General features: G+C 41.5%; 1 protein-coding gene across 6 annotated transcripts in view; it reads right to left on the bottom strand.

Moving 5' to 3' along the window:
- Window positions 1–17994, bottom strand: part of FARP1 (FERM, ARH/RhoGEF and pleckstrin domain protein 1) — a 334762-nt gene extending 316768 nt beyond the window's left edge. For 3 of the 6 annotated variants that reach the window (XM_084651195.1, XM_084651192.1, XM_084651193.1), the window contains exon 1: window positions 17600–17935. The gene's annotated coding sequence lies outside the window, so the exon portion shown is untranslated. Of the gene's footprint in view, window positions 1–17599 lie in introns of all 6 variants that reach the window. The other 3 variants (XM_084651196.1, XM_084651194.1, XM_084651191.1) reach the window with 3 other exon arrangements.
- Window positions 17995–20199: the final 2205 nt, after the last annotated feature.

The following is a 20199-nucleotide window of genomic DNA, read 5'->3' as shown; positions in this document are numbered from 1 at the left end:
TGGTGGGGCATCCAAGTTTGCTGCGGCTCATCCATAATCCTGCTCTATTGACCGTATCAAATGCTTTTGTCAGATCAATGAAGACACTGAACAGATCCATGGTTTTGTTAGGTACATTTTTTCTTGTATTTGCCTACTACTGAAAATCATGTCTATAGTGCTACGACCAGGTCTGAATCCACACTGAGTCTCAGGTAGATTGGCTTCTGAGACAGATGAAATTAGTCAGTTCAGGAGGACATGAGCAAAGATTTTTCCAGCAACAGATAGGAGAGATAACTACTGTGGAATATCTCAGACCATTTTACTGCCCTTATTTTTAAATAAAGGAATAATTATGGCATCTTTGAAATCCTGTGGCATTTCTTTGTTGTCCCAGATGTCAGTAAGGATCTTCTGGAGTATTACCACCACCTTTGGACATGTAGATTTATATATTTCCACCGGCATTCCATCTGTGCCCAAGGACTTTCTGAGCTCATCATACTGATTGCCTTTTCTATTTCTTAAAGTGAGAGTGGTGAGTAGAGGTGGTGCTGAATAAGCTTTTGAGGCATCTGATTAATAGCACTTGTTTCAACTCAGGATGGCCTGTTCAGTAGCTGGCTGAAATTGTCAACCCATCTCTGTTCCATGCTATGTTTGTCTTTGATGACTGTCCTGCCATCAGCCGTCATGAGCGAACCTGTGCCCACCTTTAAGGTCCATAGACTAGCATCAAGAAATCAAAGAACTTCTCTGTTTCATTTGTTTCTGCAAACATTTGAGCGCCTTCTGCTGCCTTCACCCACCATTTATCTTGTATTAAACATAGTTGTCTTTGTGCCTTGCTTTGCAGATGTTTGACTCTCTCTTTGAGGTGGACTGAGTATCATCTTGCCAGATTTGGAAAGTCCCCTTTTTTCTTCAAGGGTACTGTGATTTCCTCATCATTTTCATCAAACCAGTCATAGTGAGCACTTTTCTTCCATCCAAGGACGTCAGTTGCAGTTTTTTGTACTGTGTCTCTGAATTCCTCCCATGAGACAGGGTTATCACCAAGGTTGGTTTTTAGTACACTTTGTAGCTTGTCTCAATAGGATGAATTGTTTAGGTTAGCAATATCAGTGGACATCGATTGTTTTGGGGTGTTTCAGTGGATACAATGTATAGATTTAGTATTGACCTAATCATTCTATGATCCGTCCAACGTTCTGGCTCATGGCTCTGATGATCCTGACATCCCTTATGTCACACTGTCAGACAATAATGTAATCTATTAGATGCCATTGTTTGGATCTGGGGTGCATCCATATATTTTTATATTTGTCTGCCTGTCTGAAGAGGATACTTGTAATTGCAGGCTACGTTCTGCACACTTGCTTGGGAGTAGGAGACCATTTTCGTTCATTTTTCCCCCATGACACCTTGCCAGTTATTGTTATCTTTATCTATTCTTGCACTGAAATCTCGTAGGATGATTAGTTTGTCACTTTGTGGTGTTGACTTGATGAGAGAGTCAAGACCAGAGTAGAACCAACCCTTAGCTTCAACAGGGCTTGTTAAGGTGGGCGCATATGCATTGATGATGGTAGCAAATGGAGACTTATTTATTGGTAACCGGAGTTTCATGAGTCTTTCGTTAATGCCTACTGGAAAGTCTTCAGGACACTGCAAGAGTTTGGTCTTGATGGCAATTCCCACTCCATGGATTCTATCTTCATTTGGTTCTTTTCCCTTCCAAAAGAAGGTATAACCCCCCAGCCAGTTCTGTAATAAAGGCCTCATCTGCAATCTAGTTTCACTGAGTGCTGTAATGTCAATGTCATACCGAGCTAGCTCTTTTGAAAGGAAAGCTGTTCTTTCAAATAGAGAGGTATCATTTTTGTCCATCATAGTCCTGATGTTCCAAGCAGCAATCTTTAGGGCTTTTTTAGTTATCTTTGGTTTCCGACCGCGTTGAGGATGATCTGCCAGCTGTGGTAAACTGGCAGGATTTAATTTGGGAAGGCACCATTTGAGGCACCTTTTCTATCCCCTTCTTTTACAAAGGGAGAGCAGTGCAGTCCTAAAAAGGGCTTCTGTATCACTTGGAGTGTTGCCAAGCTTCCCTGCTGCCCTTGGGTCAGGGATGGGTGACCAACGTCCCAGGACACCTGCGTGCAGGCTTGTGGCTATGACTGCCAGTAATCATCTTCATCTGTCACTTTGCCACTCCCCCATCATACAGGACTTTTGAAGAGAGATGTGCATGAATGACATGTGCGTGAGGTTGATTAAAATGGGAGATTTCAGAGTAACAGCCATGTTAGTCTGTATTCGTAAAAAGAAAAGGAGTACTTGTGGCACCTTAGAGACTAACCAATTTATTTGAGTGTGAGCTTTCGTGAGCTGTAGCTCACGCTCAAATAAACTGGTTAGTCTCTAAGGTGCCACAAGTACTCCTTTAAAATGGGAGAGTCGTTGCACTGGGACAATCCCATTCTCTCGGCTGCTGAAGCTTGGCCCAGTGGTACAAAGGTTGTTATAACTGGAGGCTTCTTTAGCTGCAGTGGATAGCCATGACTTCTGTAGTGCCCCATCATGCCTTTTGCCTTCCACAATATGTTGCTGCACTGCTTTTCAAGCCGTTGGACCAATATATGGTCTCTTTCACCTTGGCTATCAGAACAGTCGTCATATGCTTGTGAGGGCAATCCCCTAAATAACCGTCAGTTTCCACACTTCCAGCTACCCTCATTAATATTTAAAATATTATCCTGTTAAAACAGAACACATTGCCTCAAATATCTGTGAAAAATAGTCCAGAGGGGTTCCCTTTAATGCAAAGGGAATGACAGAAGGAGGCAAGTGCACCAACAACTCTTTATTGGAAGACAGGAGACTTATCTGGTAGAATAATTCTTCTGTATGATCAAAAAAGTGTTTGGTAATATCCTGAAAGATACTTCCTACAAGGAATATAATACGTAATTTGAAGCTGGAATTCTGTGATGTTCATAGCAGGATTTTTTAACCACGTGGTACTCCAGAATAAGTAAAAAGAAAAAAGCTTCAACCAAAAAAAAAAAAAAAAAAGATTACTATGCAATATTGAGTTTGCTATCTTATATCCTTCTAAATTACACATAGGACAAACATACAGCTTGATACCTGGTGCTCAAACACAACATCTAAATTATGTTAAAAAAATGCAATTTAATTTTACCTAGACATCCAAACCCTTGATTTCCCTCCTAGATTTTCAGCCCTTCACCACTTAGGTGTGAGAAAGCTGGAGGATCAAAATGTTAGGTTCTTCCTGTGTTAATATTTGTTAAAAATAAACAAACTGACAGCCAACTGCGTGTTTCTATAATGGCAAAAGCTTTTAGCTATAAAATTACTAAAACCCAACAAAAAGTAAACAAATTGAAAGCTCCTTCCATCAAATTAATCTCTTCAATAAAATAGAAGAGTTAAAAGTAGGTACTATGGATAGATACTGAAGAAATGTGCCACAGACCGCAATAACATTAGAAAGAAAATGTATGCTGGTTTCCAAATCAATACATTCATATACACACACACACCCTCTACTCCGATATAACATGGTCGTCAGGAACTAAAAAAAAAACTTGCCATTTTATAAGTGAGACCACATTATATCGGGGTAGGTAGAGGAACCACTCCCTACCCCAGCTCACCTCCTCTCTGCCTCCTCCCACGAGCGTGCCGCCGCCGCCGCGTCTCCACTTCTACCTCCCTCCCTCCCTCCAATCAGCTGTTTGGCAGGGAGCAGTTCCTCTGCACCTCTCCGCCTTTACTTGCTCCAGCCCCCCCGCCCCAGTTCACTTCTGCTCCGCCTCCTCCCACAAGCAGGCAGCAGCTCCACTTCTCCCCCACCCCAGGCTTCCCACGCAGCTGTTAGGGGGTGCAGCAAGTAAAGGGGTGGGGTGGGGGGCGCAGAGGAACCGCTTGCAGTAGCACGAATTCAGATATAATGAGGTAAAGCAGCCCTGCTCCCCGGAGCGCTGCTTTACCGCTTTATATCCAAATTTGCGTTATATCAGACCGCATTATATCGGGGTAAAGGTGTGTATATATAGGAGGTACTACTCTGTGTGTGTGTGTGTGTGTGTGTGTGTGTCCACACGCACACACACACACAGTAGTACCTCAGAGTTACGAACACCTCGGGAATGGAGGTTGTTCGTAACTCTGAACAAAACATGGTTATTCTTTCAAAAGTTTACAACTGAAAATTAACTTATTACAGCTTTGAAACTTTACTATGCGGAAGAAAAATGCTGGTTTCTCCAGGGTTTTTCTGTTTTTGGTCTCTGCCGCTGCCTGCATACTTCCAGTTCCAAACGAGGTGTGTACTTGACTGGTCAGTTCATAACGCTGGTGTTTGTAACTCTGAGGCTCTACTGTACTTCAAGAAAGAAAAACATATTACATGACTAACCAAGTTAGGCAACATCAAATAATTCTAATGACATGAAAACTCATGAGGGCAGAATATGTCATATCAACAGAATTCCTGATCTCTGTTAATGACTCTCAAGCTCTGAACCATTTCATGTTCTTTATAGTTCTTGGCTCACACATTACTTTAGTAAGAAAAAAATAAAAATCCTTTTACTTATGTAGATATGGTGATTAATTATATTTTCTGAAGTTTAGATCTTTTAATAAGAACTACATTGTTAGATTTCCCTTTGCTCATCAAGCATCATAAAATTAAGAACGTATAATGGCTGCCTCCCAGAACTATAAACAAAAGCACTCACCATGTGCAGGTAAGCTTTGATTTTTATTGCAAGTAGAACCTTAGCTTATATCACACCCTTCCCACTTCCCAGCCCCCCAAAAAAACCTGTCAGCTGTGGGGGAGTCAGTCCAAAAATAAACTGCAAAATTGTAGGGAGAGGGACGAAGGGTGAAGAAACACACAAAAGGATTCTGGTTACCTTAGTTGCAAGCTAATTATATACTGGGTAATCCCCACACAGTTTCAAAATATTCAAAAGGTCAAGATTTCATTTTTGTTTTTCATTTGCAACTGTCAACTCTTATTCCCTAGGGAAAGGAGCATGAAGTTCCCCCACAGCACACATGGTTTATATGTTAAGGATTACAGCCATTCGGGCACATACAGCCATCAGGCACCATTAATCCAGCCCACAAGGATGAGCTGTGTAATGTCCTCAGTACACCTAAAACAGAAAAACAGCTTAAAGAAATCTAGGTGAAAAAAAATTAACAAGCAGCCTTCATAGTTTATTTTGCAGATTTTAAAACTCCACAGATATGTCACCAACAAAATAGCTCCACTGAATTAACATTCAGCAAAGGATTCATTTCAAATCCCTTTCATTATGTGACTAATTTAAAAATAGAACTCCTTTCTTCTAATGCATTAGTACACTGATGCAGAACACAGTTTAGCAGTACTGAAAGCAACAGGCTGCAAAGTGATCCCTTGTGCACACGACCTGTTTTTAAAGAGGAAATATTCTGAATGACCCACAGAGTACTTAGACGTTTCCATCATGAACCCAAAAACTACATATACAATAAAGTATAATCCTCAAAACAATAAGCCCGAACTATTGCTATTCCTCTCTCAAGTCTTCAAGAGCATAAAGAATTTGATTAAACTTCCCCAACATGAAAAGACTAAATAAACACTGTAAATTAAACAAAAAACTATGCTGATGTGCTGATGATCTAGTTGCAATTACTTCCAACTGATCTGAGTTATTATTGTGCCCTCAAAGCTTTAAACCTCACAGAAAAAGGGTCATGCTTTACTGGAGGAAAACCAAAGAAAGAGTTGTGAAACTTGTCTTAAACTCATTCAAAAGTGACCAAACTAGCTTTTCTTTCTGACAGGTTCTTATTAAGTTTAGCTCTGAAGTCTACTACAGAAACACAGCTACTCTAGGATTTGTCAGCAACAAATGTGTTTGCACTTGGATGTAATCTGATCATTAGTTAAAACACACTAATTATAAATAATTACATCATGTTTTCTCTCATGCACAAACCAAAGACATGGGGGGTGGGGGGGAAAGAACTTGAGAGTGTTTCTTTTTTCTAGTTAGTATCATATAACCAAACTCTCATGCATTTTGTGTCCTGTAACTCACACAATTAACTCAAAAATTAATCACTATTAAAAATATTAATCGTGATTCATCTCAGTTTTAATCACACTGTCAAACAATAGAATCCCAATTGAAATTTATTAAATATTTTTGGATGTTTTTCTACATTTTCAAATATACTGATTTCAATTACAACACAGAAACAAAGTATACAGTGCTCACTTTATATTATTTTTATTACAAATATTTACACTGTAAAAATGATCAACAAAAGAAACAGTATTTTTCAATTCACTTCATACAAGTACTATAGTGCAATCTCTTTATTGCGAAAGTGCAACTTACAAATGTAGATTTTTTTTGTTACATAACTGCACTCAAAAACAACACACTGTAAAACTTTAGAGCCTACAAGTCCACTCAGTCTGACTTCCTGTTCACCCAACGGCTAAAACAAACAAGTCTGTTTATATTTATGGGCGATAATGCTACCCGCTTCTTATTTACGTCACCAGAAAGTGAGAACAGGCGTTCGTATGGCACTTTTGTAGTCAGCATTGCAAGGTATTTACATATTTAGATATGCTAAACATTTGTATGCGCCCGCCCCCCCCCATGCTTCTGCCACCATTCCCGAGGACATGCTTCCATGCTGATGATGCTCATTAAAAAAAATAATGCTTTAATTAAATTTGTGACTGAACTCCTTGGGGGACAATTGCATGTCTCCTGCTCTGTGTTTTACCTGCATTCTGCCATATATTTCATGTTATATGAGTCTCGGATGATGACCCTGCACATGTTCATTTTAAAAACAATTCTGCTGCAAATTGGACAAGACACAAAGAAGGTACCAATGGGAGATTTCTAAGGATAGATACAGCACTCGACCCAAGCTTTAAGTGTCTTCCAAAATCTGAGGGGGGTGAGGTGTGGTGAATGCTTTCAAAAGTCTTAAAAGAGCAACATTCCGATGCAGAAACTACAGAACCCGAACCACCAAAAAAGAAAAATCAATCTTCTGCTGGTGGCATCTGACTCAGATGATGGTAATGCAAATGCATTGGTCTGCACTGTTTTGAATGGTTTTGAATGGCAGAACTCATCTTCAGCATGGATGTATGTCATCTGGAACGGTGGTTGAAGCATGAAGGGACATATGAATCTTTAGCGCCTCTGGCAAGTAAATATCTTGCAACGCCAGCTACAACAGTGCCATGCGAATGCCAGTTGTCACTTTTAGGTGACACTGTAAACAAGAAGCAGGCAGCATTATCTCCTGCAAATGTAAAAAAACATTTGTCCGAGCAATTGGCTGTACAAGAAGTAGGACTGAGTGGAGTTGTAGGCTCTGAAGTTTTACATTGTTTTATTTTAGAATGCAGGTTTCTTTGTACATAATTCTACATTTGTAAGTTCAACTTTTATGCTAAAAAGATTGCACTACAGTACTTGTAATGAGGGAATTGAAAAATACTATTTCTTTTGGTTTTTTTACAGTACAAATATTTATAATCAAAAATAAATATTAACAGAGCACTGTACCACTTTGTATTCAGTATTGTAATTAAAATCAATATATTTGAATATGTAGAAAACATCCAAAAATATTTAAATAAACGTTATTCTATTATTGTTCAACAGCACAATTAATCGCCATTAATTTTTTAATTGCTTGACAGCCCTACCTGTAACAATTTCCAAGTAGAGCCAGATAATCATTTCATTGCATGGGACAGCACAAGAAAGCAAGTATTAAAAAATAAACTAGGATACACACCATAGTTCAAGGCAACTGCACCTGTATTTCTCCTCTACAGTCCCCCCTCAAGGGCACCCACTTTAGGCAGAGATATGCGTCTTCCTCCTTACTACTGCTTCCAGGCTGCATAGCTGGCTGCCTATACTGTGAATTCCCCAGCAAAACCATAGCACCTAAGCAGGCCTGCTTTACTTTTCCCCTTTAAGACAGTAAACAATTAAACTGCCACATTTAAGTTACCAGCCAGCTCTTTCTCAGAAAGCACATTGAATCTTAAGGTAAAAGCATTACAGAGCAAATATATTAAGAACAATTAATGAAGCTACACATGTGCTAATAAGCTTACCAGAGATCAACCTCAACAAGGGCTCTGACCAGTGAGCAGTCCTTCAAACCCTACTCTGGGGATTTTCCTTTGATTACCAGTTCATCACTCCTTAGGCTCAGAACAAGAACACTCATAAATCTGAGTCCCTTCTTTATACAGTATGTTTTTTTAAAAAACCTGTCCTCAGCAGAAAAAAGGTGCCTCTGTCAGGGTAAAGCTTCAAAAGGCTGAATTCTTGCATAACCAGAGTAGACACATTTACATACCTCTGTTCCTCGAGATCTCCTGGGAAATCAACTTCACTTTAAAAGTTCATTCTCATCTCAGCCCACTGTCTCAAATAGTCCTTTGAAACTCATAACACTTCCCAAGGTTTACATTAGTCATGTCTCCTAGACAAGTTACATACAATCCCACAATAACCCATAAACATTTGCATTTGAATACAATAAGCTCCTAAAATACTTAAATTTAATTCACTAAGGTTTGTTCAGGATATTGCAGGAAAGTTGCCATACCTGTCACAACATTTACTTTAATTCAGCTATACTTGTCCCTGCCTCACTGCAGGAGGCTGGATTAGATGACCTACCAAAGTCTCTTCCAGTCCTACATTTCTATGATTCTATATTCTACTAAGGGAAAACACAAAGTAGAAACTCTTAATTCCTTCCTGGAATTTTCCTGTAGGAAAATACAGGGAGTCCTTATAGATTTTCAAGTATCCTCGGAGTGTCTTTTTATTATACTAACTCTAATTAATTCTTCAGGTATTAATTTCATTAAGCTAAATTTAATTTTACCTTTAAAAAGACAGAACTATTCTTTTGACTATTTTTTCCTCCAACTTCTCCAATTCACCAGCATTAGAGGTGGCAAATCACACTTCCCTCAATAAGCAAGAATTGTATTCAGATCACGTATTTTAAAATTTACTGTCTCCTTCACCTGTATTGTGAGTCTGGCACATAGTTGTTGGGGGATGGATCTATTTATTTATTTAAAATCACACTAGTTTCCCTAAAAGATTTTTTTCTACCCAGAATTTTCTTTTTCATGGCCCACATCTAAAGCTGTAATTCTGATTTCTGAGAGTCAACAGTATTTAAATGTACGGAACTTTTTTTTTGAGAGAGAGAGAGAGAGCGCGCGCGCATGCTGTAGAGAAATATAATGTGCGTTGTTTCCTCGGCTATATAAATTTCTTATGATAGCTCTGAATATCCTTCAAGTTTACTTGAAAGAGAAACTGTCATACACTAAGACTAAAAACATCCTAGCAGACAAGACAAATTCTTGCAGATACTGTCCCTGGCTTAGAGATCAAGAGGTGTGCAGCTCTCCCAGCTATTTTTTTACATGACAGTGGAATGAAAATGTAGTCCTAATATTTTCTTCCATTAATAGTTTGTTCAATCATCTCACCCATTTCTTTGCGCACTTGAATTACTTGTTTCATTTTTTCCCATTTGGTCACTATTCTAGTTTCCTGACATTAAATTTTCTAGGGATTACTTTAAAGAGAGGTGTAGTCCCAAATAGCTCACTCTTTACAGCAGAAGAAAGGGCAATTCTAGAATTTAGGGACTGATCCAGCTCCCACTGCAGGCAACAGGAGACTTTCCCCGACAGCAAAAAGAGCTGGATCAAGCCCTGTGTGTTTGGTTTCAAGTGTTTTACATGAACGGGTGATGGCTGCTCTCTTGGTGACACATGGGGGTTTGAATCAGGGTCCTCCAGGGGTAAAAGCATGAACTATATTATATTCCCGCTGAATCAGCACAGAAGGGCTCCTGTAACATGCACTTACCAGGGGTTACATGTCCGAATTCTCCATTTTTGCTCTAAACTGAAGGAACAAGACAAAGCATCTTTGCCTCACTTGCAGAATAGGGAGGAATGATTCTGACCTCTTTTTCATACCCACACTCCTCCCATATGATTCTGGTAAACTATTTATATCCACTGTTTGAAATGCACAGCTAGTCCATACCTTAGTAAACAATTAGGTAAGATGTAACCTCACTCTGCTCCACCAAATATTTTCTCTGCATTCATAGAGATTGGAATAGCTTTATTTTATTTGTTTTTCCAAGCAGAAAACCACCATCAAGTATCAGCTGCTAGTTGTTCCTCCAAAACTTGTTTGACCCCTGGAGCCTCACTGCAGGCAGAAACATTCCTGGGTATTTTATCTAATGCCTTAGTATATATTCATGCTCTCTAAATTAAAGCAGGAATTACATACAATGCATTAAAAAATGAGGAGTACTAACAAATTTATTTGGGCATAAGCTTTTGTGGGCTAAAACCCACTTCATCGGATGCATGTAGTGGAAAATACAGCAGGTAGATAGACAGATATATACACACAGAGAGAACATGAGAAAATGGGTGTTGCCATACTAACTAAGGAGACTAATCAATTAAGGTGGGCTATTATCAGCAGGAGAAAAAAAAACTTTTGTAGTGATAATCAGGATGGCCCATTTCAAACAGTTGACAAGAAGGTGTGAGTAACAGCAGGGGAAAAATTAGCATGGGGAAATAGTTTTTACTGTGTGTAATGACCCATCCACTCCCTGTCTTTATTCAAGCCTAATTTAATGGTGTCCAGTTTGCAAATTAATTCCAATTCTGCAGTTTCTCATTGGAGTCTGTTTTTGAAGGTTTTTTTTGTTGAAGAATTGCGACTTTAGGTCTGAAATTGAGTGACCAGGGAGGATGAAGTGTTCTCCAACTGGTTTTTGAATGTTATAAAATTCTTGACGTCTGATTTGTGTCCTTTTATTCTTTTGCATAGAGAGATTGTTCGGTTTGGCCAATGTACATGGCAGAGGGGCACTGCTGGCACATGATGATATATATCACATTGGTAGATGTGCAGGTGAACAAGCCTCTTACGGTGTGCCTGAGGTGATTAGTCAATCCCTCAGACAGAGACAAACACCTACAAGATCTCTATCAAGCATTCTTAAAACTACAATACCTACCTGCTGAAGTGAAGAAACAGATTGACAGAGCCAGAAGAATACCCAGAAGTTACCTGCCCCAGGACAGGCCCAACAAGGAAAGTAACAAAATGCCACTAGCCGTCACCTTCAGACCCCAACTAAAACCTCTCCAGCGCATCATCAAGGATCTACAACCTATCCTGAGGGACGTTCCCACACTCTCACAGATCTTGGGAGACAGGCCAGTCCTCGCTAACAGACAGCCTCCCAACCTGAAGCAAATACTCACCAACAACCACATACCACACAACAGAACCACTAACCCAGGAAGCTATCCTTGCAACAAAGCCAGTTGCCAACTCTGTCCACATATCTATTCAAGGAACACCATCATAGGACCTAATCACATCAGCCACAGCATAAGAGGCTCGTTCACCTGCACATCTACCAATGTGATGTGTGTCAGCAATGCCCCTCTGCCCTGTACATTGGCCAAACCGGACAATCTCTACGCAAAAGATGTAGACTAACACAGCTACCACTCTGAAATCTGATACAATGCATTGTCTTTTCTTAGTTTGGCTTCTGTCACTGGCCTTGTCTCCAGTAAGGAAATTAGTACAGAGGTAGTTACATCACTGTATTTAACCAGAACAAACCCTAGTGTGGATACAATGGTCTTGTGCAGCTTACTTTGGTACATTACCAGATTAAGCTGTACGAGTGCAGAAGGTCTAGGTGAGGGGTTTACCCCCCTGTAATGGCACTGGGTGCAAAGTTCCTTAATGTCAACAAGGCCTTTCGTAGGGCTTCCTCTTCTGGCAAGCCTTTGTTAGTACTGGGTTCAGTTTCTTCTTAGAAAGAAAAACTAAATCATTTGGAAGTGAAATCTTACAGGTCTGAAGCCTTTCCTGCATAACCACATTACCACCTCTTAAGTTTTGATCAAATAGATTCCTTTTAGGTATTTTTCAGCTTGTGACTTATTTCTCAATTCAAATGTATTAATAAATGCAGAACAGCGAGTAGTGCTCTCTTGCAATGCCTTTTTTTTTTTTTTTTTTAAATAGTGGAATCACTTGACTATTCTCTTTCATTAGGCTAGCAGCCCACCTGCTTTGTCCCTTTGTTCTTAAAGCTGCTGTTGAGGCATTTTCAGGATATCCTCTGCTTGGTTCAAGAAATAGGATATTTAATGCTCCCCTTCCATTATTTAGCAGATAAACATTTTTCAGATCCTCCCTTTTATGTTCATTTTCTAGTTCTTTTCAGTTTTCCAGTATTATTTATTTTTCATAGCATTAAAAATTATACTAGACATTTCACAAAGGACATGAAGATGTCCCCAGCACTAAAACATTTACAATAAAAATTTTATACAACACACAAGTGAATGCCATTAAACTGTAGAGTTGCAGAAATGCAGGAAGATTAAAGTTATAGCAACACATGTATACATTCCAGTGGTTATGTTAATATGTATTATTTATATATTAAAAATATTTACTATAAATATTATTGATTCACTCATTGTAGACATCACAAGATTAATTTTCAGGCCACAAAATTACAAAGTTATATATCCTATTTTCAAGCTTCAAACTAAGACCAAAGAACCACGACTAAGGCCCTGCATCATGGAACGCGAGGACAATCTGATGTGCCTGAACAGAGCCTGCTGGTTTCACTGGGGCTCCAAACACAACTATCTGTATACCAAAATGCTACACTTTGCAAGTTTGGGGTCTATGCTTGCAATTTCCAAACCCCACTACCCAACAATTAGTTAAGAAGTCAGTGCACAAACTGATATAAGGCAACTATATGAGAGAGAAGGGGATAGAAAACTGAAGAACCATCTAAAACCAGAGCTTTTCCGTTTTTTCCCCTTCTTGACAACATCCACATAAACTTTTTTTGGGTGTGCGGGGGGGAGGGGAAGACACAAATTGGAGCCTAGGCTTCACATTTTCCTTTTGTTTAAAAGGAAAGTGTAAAGGAGACCAGTGCATTATGGAAAATTCTGTTCAATATTCTTATCACTCTTCTTTCTTACATTGTTTGCGATCTAAACTCTCCGCAGAATGGAATAAGGTAAATCATTAGCGATGGCATTTTCCATTAATTTAATTTTACATTGAAACCCTGACATACCAACTCATGTTGTTATTTGTTTGTTTTCCATATAATGTTTTGGGATGAATTAAGTTAATTATCAGCATGTTATCTTTCTGGTTTTCTGTTTTAAAATGCTGTTAAACATAATTTTTTCCACTTATACTTTGTGCAAAACGAACAGGGTACATACATAATTTAGGATGTATACTCCTTGACTAAAGGCCATGACTTCCCCTGTTCGTACATCACAGAGTACACAGACTGGGTTTTGTAAATCATGGTATCATTTCTAGCACTGTTAGATTGTGAAGAATATCTCAAATTAAAACAGTCTGAATGCCAACAAGGCTTATTCGTTAATGACAATGCTCATATGACAAATCTGCTGCAAGATTTTTACAGTAATACCTTGTGACTGAAGAATTATTATTGGGAGTCTATTACAAACTATCTGTTCATTCTGAAAAAGCTCAACATGGATTGTGCAACATTTCCTTTTTACTTCTATGTTATCAGCCAGTGAGAGCATGAGCCTGAAAGGGCAATTCAAAAATTAAAGCAAGACATTAGAAACATGGGCATAGTCTTCGCTCTTAGTGCTCTGTCATTATGGTAATTTCAGTGAGCCTCCACACATTTATTTTGGCCTCAAAGCAAAGTCAACGGAATATGCAGAGGAAAAATGAGAATGAACTCATCATTAAAGTTTCTGCCCATTTTTGCACAGTTGTACTAAATAATCACCATTTCACTTGCAACTATTCCTGAAGACCAGTGATATAATAAATCAGAAAATACAAACTCTGCAAAAATCTATCCAAAATATACATTTGTTTTAGATTTCAAAACTCAAGGATTTTCATTTGGTTCATTCCATTCTATATATCATAGTTATCTACAGACAACACTGATTTTATTTTATAGAATTCACTGACAGTCATTTTCAAAAGTTTAAGCAACCACAACTCCAAATGAAGGCAATAAAAGCAGAGGCAGCACCTCTGAAAAAATCAAGCCCTTTAACTTTATTTAGCTAGCTATCACACAAGACAGATGTTTTTCTCTTCCCAAAGCCCTTTTTTCAGGCTAAAAGATTAAAACAACTTTTCATTTCTGGTTTCAGACAATGCTTAGTTTTAAACTTTACTTCCTAAATTCCCTAAACAAGCATATCATGTTTTCATTTTCATAACCTTTAATCACAGATGCTGGAACTAGAGATGCTGGGGGTGCAGCAGAACCCCATGGTTTGAAGTGGTTTCCATTATATACAGGGTTTACAGTTTTGTTCAATCGTTTTCAGCACCCCCACTATAAAATTTGTTCCAGCACCTCTGCTTTTAACCAGCTTGACTTCATTACAGCCAAGGTCTAAATTCCCATATGCAGTGGACCCTTGCCCCCATACACATTAAATGAAGAGACTGACCTAACTGACTAATTCATCTGCATTTCCATGGGCCAAACAATGACATTTTGCACAAATTTAAAGCTGACTGAGCCTGATGACCTTTATAAGCACCAGTTAGTCCCTCATTGGCTTCTTCACTACCAGAAAAGTGAACTTCTCCTTCAGCCCAACCTTAATTCAATAGTCAAACTTTAAATGTCAGAATCTAGTAAACACCCACAAACCCTTAAAACTATAAACCTTGACCTTTCAGTGAACTAAATCTACCATATTACCAAAACTTATTTCTGACCTTAAGATTTGTGTTTGGATAATGCCAGGCCCAAGATAATATAGAATTGCTAACTGTCTTGATTTCCAAAATGAAAGAATGATTTTATTTGTAAAGTAAAATTAATCTGACCTAACATCAGGGTTGGGAGGAAATTTTACTTGGTACACTAAAACTGTCTTATTAATATCTTTGTAAACCTACTATTGCATTAAGGAAAAAATCTTGTTCACTATCATTTCTAATTGGTATTCTATTCTTTGGACATTTATCAATTACAAACTGTCATAAGAGCTTGGTTACTAGTAGCTGGTTTTAAAAAGGTACGTTATTCATTGTGTAACTTTTATGTCAACTTCAAAAGGGACATTTTAAACTTGAAATGAAGTAATTTAAAAATAGTTTATAGTGCTATCCCTCATTCCCCTACCAATTTTTGTGGTTTTAAAGTCACATACTCCTGTTGTTTATGTGGGTCACTATCTTTCCATTATAATAATACTCGGTGTTACTTGTAACAATACTAGATAATAAAAGTTTCTTATTTCTGTCAAAAGACCTAAACTTAAGTGTGAAAGACAGGAGCTAAAAAGATATTTGGACAGAGTGCTGAAACTTTCAGATACAGTCTGTCTCTCCTAGGACATTAATCACGTACTTTTAACATGTTCTTTAATAACTTCCACTAAACCTTTTGCTACTTATCAAAAGACCCTTTTAAAAAAAGGCTATTTTCCACATCCCATCATGCAATTCTCCTATCTGATCCTGCAGTAAAGGTATAATTGAGAATTTAATTCATAAACACAAGGCAAAAATATTAAACAAGATAGTAACAGAGTATAGGTAAAGTAGGTCTCATTCAGAACAAGAGAAGAGATTGCTATTTGATAAGGGGACAGAAGAAAGTGAGGTTACCTAACAGCCTGGTCCCCAAATACCCACACCTGGAAATGAGGTTCAGTCCACAGAAACCACAAAACCCAGCATGCAATGCTCCACCTTGGTCAGCGCAAACAACTAACCTGCTTCACCTTAGTTCAATTTGGGTGAGGACTTCAAGATTCTGTCATATGGCCAATGTAGCCCACAGCTGAACATATTTTGTATAATCTGACCAATTATAAAACAAAGTATCCTCCACATCTCATCTGGATACTGAAATGTTGAAGAAAGCTTCATTAGAACAAACAGATTTACTAAAACATATTTTTTAGGGTTTTTTTTTTCAAAGATGTAGTCTAAGAATTATATTTTGGTTGGATTAACTCCAATATCAACTGCTTCCTGTAAAAATAAATTGGAAGCAATACAAGGAGAAAAACTCTGCATACCTAAGAGATAAAAATAATAATGTAACAGCTGAGTGATACTGTTCCCTAAACAGTTATCTTTTCATCCCCTAGGGACTAATCTACTTGAAGGCAAGTCTGTAAAGAGACCATAACTGAAAAACACTAAACATTCCATTTATTTTATTTCAGCAATAAAACAGCCAAGTACTACACAGCTCCTAAGTTTGTTTTGTTGTTGTTTTTAAAACAACCATAAAAATTAAACCCTATTGCTCACAAATTACAGTTTGAAGAACCTAAATTTTTTATTAACATAAGAAACTAAACGCTGCTCATATGGAAATGAGCTCCTTTTACTTAAAGCTTCCTTGGACAGTTAATGCACTATTAACATTGTTCAGAAACAGTGCAGAACAATAAACTTCATCTCTAATTTTGAAACTGGCAGAACTTCTGGCTATAAATATATATATTCCCCAGAGCTAGAGGGGAAGGAGGCCGCTGAAGTCACCACATATTTTAGTGCTATCTGCAGGTGACCATTTTGCCTTTTACCATACATGAGATTACCTGCACTTCTGTTATGCGTTTGCTCAAGAAGACATATGGGAGCGGGGAACCGAAGGGTGAACACACTACACTAGATACTGGGTGAATGTCAAGCCTGCTTTAACACACACACGCACACCCCAGTCCCAGGCATGGCCATCAATGGCTGGATGTGCAGATGCATGACAGGCGGCGACGCCTATCACACCGAGGATTTGGGAAGGGGGTGGGAAGGCCTTTCAATAAAGACACCAAAGCGCCTTACTCCCCAAGGGAGCCTCCCTACCCGGGTCGCGCTGCTCCCGGAGCGGGGCTCTGCACGCGCCCCTCTCGCGGTCAATGGTCTACGTGAGCGCGGCTCTGCCCCCGTCGGTCCCACCCCCTGCTCAGCCCGACCCCCGAGCACATCCCGCCAGGCTAGCAGCAGCTCCGCACCCGCTCCGGGGCAAGGGGCGGGGTCTCCAAAGGGCCCCCGCATCCCGGGGCTCCAGCCACGGGGGGTGGCCGCCACGCAGAGCCCCGGGCAGCCGCCCCCTCCTCCCCCGAGCAACTTCCCGCGCAGCGGGGAGCAACCAAAAGGCACCAACTTCTGCTCCGGCCGCAGCCCGGCGCTGAGCAACTGTGCGCCGGCGGGGCCCCCGGCGGATCGCAGGGGCTGCGTCTCTCCCCCGCGGCCAGCGCCCCGCTGCAGGCACCGGCTAGGGCGAGGAGACTCTTTCCACCCACCCGGCTACGGTCGGTCCTCACACCCGCAGGGGCGCAGCCCGCCCGCCGCCGGGGCCGCTCGGTGCAGTCACTCCCCCCCCCGCAGCCCATTGTTCCCCGGGCGGCTCTCACCGTGCGCGGCGCTGGGGCTGCTCGGCTCCCGCTCGCTAGGCTCCCTCTGGCTGGCGCAGGAGGAGTCGGGCTCGGCCGCCGGAGGTCCGAGCCATTAAAGGCTCCGCGGGGGGGAGGCGGCGGGGCAGCAGTGGGGCAGCTGGAGCAGGGGCGCCATGTCCGCCTGGCTGGCTCGGCGCTGAGAGGGCGGCGGCGGCGGCTGGGCGCGGGGGAGAGGGAGGGACCGGAGCCCCGCTGCCTCCTGCAGACCGGGGGAGCGGGAACTGGACGCCGCTCGCTGCTGCTGCCGCCGCCGCCCCTCCCCTACACCTGCCCCCTCCCGGAGGGGGACGTGGAGAGAGGGGGGAGGAGGAGGCGGCGGCCGAGAGCCCCCCCCAGCGTTCAGCAGCGCGCCCTGCCTGCCACGGCCGCTCCTCTCCGCCCCCGGCGCGGCAGCCCGGGGCCCGCAGCGCCCGGCGAAGGGGACTCGTGCCGCCCGGCGGCAGGGAGAGGCCAGTTGCCTCTTGCCGCCCCAGGGGGCGGCGGCGCCTGCCAGTTGTTGGCGGGCTGGTTCCTGAGCAGCTGGGCGCTCTAGGGTCCGAAGTGTCCGTCTCCTCTCAGCCCTCCCCGGGCATCCAAGGGGGTGGGGAAGGCTCCCGGCTCCGTGCCCGCGTTGGCTCTGTGCCCTCCCCCCCCCCCGCGCCCTGGAGAAGGAGGTAGCAGAGAAGGGGTTAAATGGGGATTAACTCCGGGGCGCGGTAACAAAGAGCCGGTAACACGGGAGAGGCGGTGTGAATGGAAGGACTGGGGCGGGTAACAAAGCAGGTTTCCAAGCCATCCCCTGCCTGCAAGGAAAGCACTTTTTAAGGGAGGCAGGGGTTGGTCCGCGAGTGAGGGCTCTGGGGGGTGATTGTCACGGAGCCATCTCTGAAAATATTTAGCTCCTTTAGAAGAATATCGATTTAGGCACCTGCGGGTTTGAGCATTTGCCAGCCTTTTCAGATTGTTGATCAAGAATAGCTACAAAAATCGGGGCCCCAATATGTAAGGGCTAGTGTGCTAGGTAGGAGATCCAGGCGCATCTGCTCAGAACAGGGGCTGAGGTTTGCTAAGGCAGAACAGAAAAGGAGCACTTAGAGACTAAGGTAAGGTGAGCTACGGGGGGGGGGGGAGGAGAGAGAATAATAGCTCACCTTACCTGCTCACTCTCCTTACAGTGTGTATAGTAACACCTATTGTTTCATGTTCTCTGTGTATATAAATCTCCCCACTGTATTTTCCACTGTATGCATCCGATGAAGTGAGCCGTAGCTCACGAAAGCTCATGCTCAAATAAATTGGTTAGTCTCTAAGGTGCCCCAAGTCCTCCTTTTCTTTTTTGCGGATACAGAGTAACAGGGCTGCTACTCTGAAATAAGGCAGAACAGTTGCCCATTGCCTGGAGTGGGGCCCAGGAACCATCCTCCAGAGCAAACCCTACAGCCTGTTAAAAATAGATACTCCAGTTCCTGGTGACTCCCTTAATATATTGTTTCAGTAGATCCATGCAAATCTAGGAACCCATTAAAAGCACTAGCTTTTAACACTGAAAGAAGGCCACACACTGCAATGCATGAACAGATAAATGCCAAATTTATCAAGAGGCATGGCCCCACTCTATCATTCCCTAAATGCCTGTCCAGATTAGTCAGAGGCTTCAAAGAAACAGAAGAGGATGGATGTAGGGGTAATATACTGACATTTTCCATTGGCTGGTAAGTAACCTACTTTTTCTCCCTCATTAAATAACTTAAACAGATCACTAATTCTATAGACCTAACAAGTAGTAATAATCTCCACTTAAATGGGGATTCAGAGCTCTCCCAAAGAGGCCTCCAGTCTAGCTACTGACTTGTGAGGGGAATGTTAGTACATTATTATACATATTTTAGAAAGGGAGTAAATACACAAAAGATCCCTATCTCTGGTTGAAAGGGCTGTTAAGGCTATGTGCTACCTGCCTGCAAATAGTAGTTCTTAATATAGAGAACACAATCCATTTAAATGGCCTCGGCCCTGAGGTGGATTTTACAGATTCCAAGGCCAGAAGTCTGACCTCTTGTCTACCACAGGTCATTTACTTTCCCAAAATAATTCCTCGAGTATGTATTTTAGAGAAAAATCCAACCTTGATTTAAAAATTGACAATGATGGAGAATCCATCATGACCTATGGTAAATTGTTTCAATGGTTAATTAATCTCACCCTTAGATTGCTCTTATCACTGACCTGTCCTCTTCATTATTTACTACTCCTCCAGTTTGTGTGCAATCTGCAAACTTTTATCAGGGATCATTTTATATTTTCTTCTAAATCAGCATTTCTCAAACTGGGGTCCATGAGGGTACTCCAGAGGGTCCACAAGTCATGTCTGAGCCCGCCGTCCCCACTGATCAACTCCTCCTTCCTCCCAGTGCCTCCTGCATGCTGTAGAACAGCTGTTCAGTGGCATGCAGAAGGAGCTTGGAGGAAGGAGGAGGAGCGGGGATGGGGCATGCTCGGGGGGGGGGTGGAAAGAGGCAGGGAAGAGGAGGGGCAGGGACAAAAAGTGGTGGGGATGGGGGTGGGTCAGGGACATAGCC

This window comes from Lepidochelys olivacea, assembly GCF_965140295.1.
Source record: "Lepidochelys olivacea isolate rLepOli2 genome assembly, chromosome: 1".
NCBI lineage: Eukaryota > Metazoa > Chordata > Testudines > Cheloniidae > Lepidochelys > Lepidochelys olivacea.
This window is presented reverse-complemented; position numbering and strand designations above follow the sequence as displayed.